This window comes from Theobroma umbraticum, unplaced genomic scaffold, assembly GCF_002168275.2.
Source record: "Theobroma umbraticum cultivar Fairchild unplaced genomic scaffold, ASM216827v3 scaffold_2675.0, whole genome shotgun sequence".
In the NCBI taxonomy this organism is placed as follows: Eukaryota; Viridiplantae; Streptophyta; class Magnoliopsida; order Malvales; family Malvaceae; genus Theobroma; species Theobroma umbraticum.
The window spans coordinates 32,043-34,466 of NW_018397332.1; the positions used below are offsets into that span (position 1 = coordinate 32,043).

The following is a 2,424-nucleotide window of genomic DNA, read 5'->3' on the forward strand; positions in this document are numbered from 1 at the left end:
TTATGTTATTTTATGCTTATTTACCTTAGTTTAGTTATTATTTATTAGTTTTATGTTTTTTGTAGGATTCTAAAGGAATAAGGCTCAATTTGGTGAAAACAGGCATTTAAAGAGCCAAGGCCCTATTCGTATATATCTTTGTATTTCGATGGTAACTCTCTCTACAGAAGTCCAAATAATGGGATTCTTAAACCATTGAAAAGTTAAGAGGTAGAACTACAACTTTCATGTTTACCACTTTTTCCAATTTTGCCACAAAAAAAGAAGAACAATGCAAAACAAGTCAACACCATGGTGTTAGAAAGTAGTGCCACGGCTTCTCAGGTTTGTAAAGATGCCTTTTCAAAGATGGGAGTTTGAATTGGACCGAAATTATGTTTGTGAGCCTTATGAATACATCTTTATGAAGCCAAATTGATAAGACGGCTAAAGGGAATCAATTTTAGGTTATTTTAGGAGGAGATTAGCCACCAAAACTTTAAAGAAATAAGATCAACAATGGAAGATTGAAGATTAAAGATCACTAATCTCTAGTTTTCCTTCTCTCTTTAGTTTTCTTGTTTCTTCTATTTGAGATGGCTAAACTTCAGTGTTTTATTCTTATTTTCATTATTAGTAGTTAATTTCTTTTCTGTAGGATTACAATTAAACTTTCGTATAATTTAAATTTTTAATCTCTTTCTAGCTTAACAGAATTGAATTGTTTATTCCTATTTGTTTTTAATACTTTTAATTGTTTGGTACTAATTAAATTAATTTAGAAACCTAAACATAACTTGTGAAAGGGAGTTTAGTGTTGACTAAAATTAGAATAGCATATGGTCATATTTATTTTCTTAGATGAATAAATTGATTTGTACATAAGACAAGGATATACCTATATGCCATATGTAGCCAGTATTAGAGTCTGAACTTAAAAAGTTTGTTTCAATTTCAATTCACATAGAAATATAGTATTTTGATTAAAGTAGATATTTTTATAAAAGTTTTAAGAGAGTTTTATAAATAATTGAACACTCTTTACTAGCAACTCAATCCATTGGAATAATTTATGAGAGAGAAGTGATATTAGATGAACTGTAAGGGATATTGTAATCCCTAGCTTATTTAATTTGATTTTTATTCAATTACATTGTTGCTTTGTTTTTTAATTACTGTTAATTAGTTCTTGTTAATTAATTTCTAATTTAATTAGCTATCTATTTTTTATTGTTTGGATCAGATTAAATTATTTTAATTTTAGTATTTAGTAAAATTATAGATCAATTCTCTATAAGATCGACACTCTGCTTATTATTATATTATCTTTCGATACATATACTTGTGTGGGTAGAGAATTTTAATAACAAGTTTTTGGCACCATTGCTAGGAAATTGTTTTCTAGAATTTTTACTAATATTAATACCAAGCAAATTTAGTGTTAATTCAAACTTTATTTTTCTTTTTTTCAAGTATCTTTCGTCATTGTATGCAAAGGAAAAACTTAAATCCTATTCATTTTAATCCAGAGATAGAAGGAACTTTTAGTAGTCTTCGAAGGAAAAATTTGCAAGTTCAAACTCTAAATCGGACAATGGCTAAAGATAATAATAATAAAAATAATGGTAACAATGTTGTCATTCGAGTTTTTAAAGAAAACAAAGCCTTGCAAGATAATGTTGTTCCTCTCTTACAAGGATTGCGCCAAAGCATTAGAAGAACCCCATCAATGCAAATAATTTTGAAATCAAACCTACATACATTCAGATGATTCAATCTTTTATTCAGTTTGGTGGGTTGCCTAGTGATGATCCTAACTCTCATCTTATGAATTTCTTGAAAATCTGTGACACTTTCAAATATAATGGGGTGACTAATGATACTATCTGACTAAGACTCTTTCCCTTTTCACTGAGGGATAACACAAAGAGTTATTTGAATTCATTACCAATTGGATCTATTAAGACATGGGGGGACATAGCTAAAAAATGATTGGCAAAATTCTTACCATCTGCTAAGACTACAAAACTGAGGAACGATATAACTTCATTCATACAATTTGATAGTAAGTCATTATATAACGCTTGGGAATGATTTAAGGATTTACTTAGAAGATGCCCACACCATGGGCTTCCTTAATGGTTGTCACGGCCTAAACTTAAGAGTCCGTAACTAGTGCACAAGCCTAGTAGGCAAGCCCACTAGACCTAAGCAAGCATTAGAGTTCAAAATCATATAACACAAAGCCAATGGATTTCATAATCAAATATTCACAATAGAACCAGATATAATATATTATCCCTAGCATATAATTCATACACATGTTCATAGGGCCATACGTTGGCCGTTCAAGGCGGGTTAGTACATAACAACCCTTACATATAAATTCATATGACACATTGTGCCTACATACATAACAAACTAAGTGTGAATTGGAAGCTTGTT

At 29.8% G+C, this 2,424-nt stretch overlaps 1 non-coding gene across 1 annotated transcript; it reads right to left on the bottom strand.

The window, feature by feature from the left end:
• Positions 1–2,004: 2,004 nt before the first annotated feature.
• LOC149526191 (small nucleolar RNA R71) lies at positions 2,005–2,111 on the bottom strand. The gene has a single exon (XR_016352251.1). It is a non-coding gene; the product is annotated as a small nucleolar RNA R71 (small nucleolar RNA).
• Between the last annotated feature and the right edge of the window lie 313 nt (positions 2,112–2,424).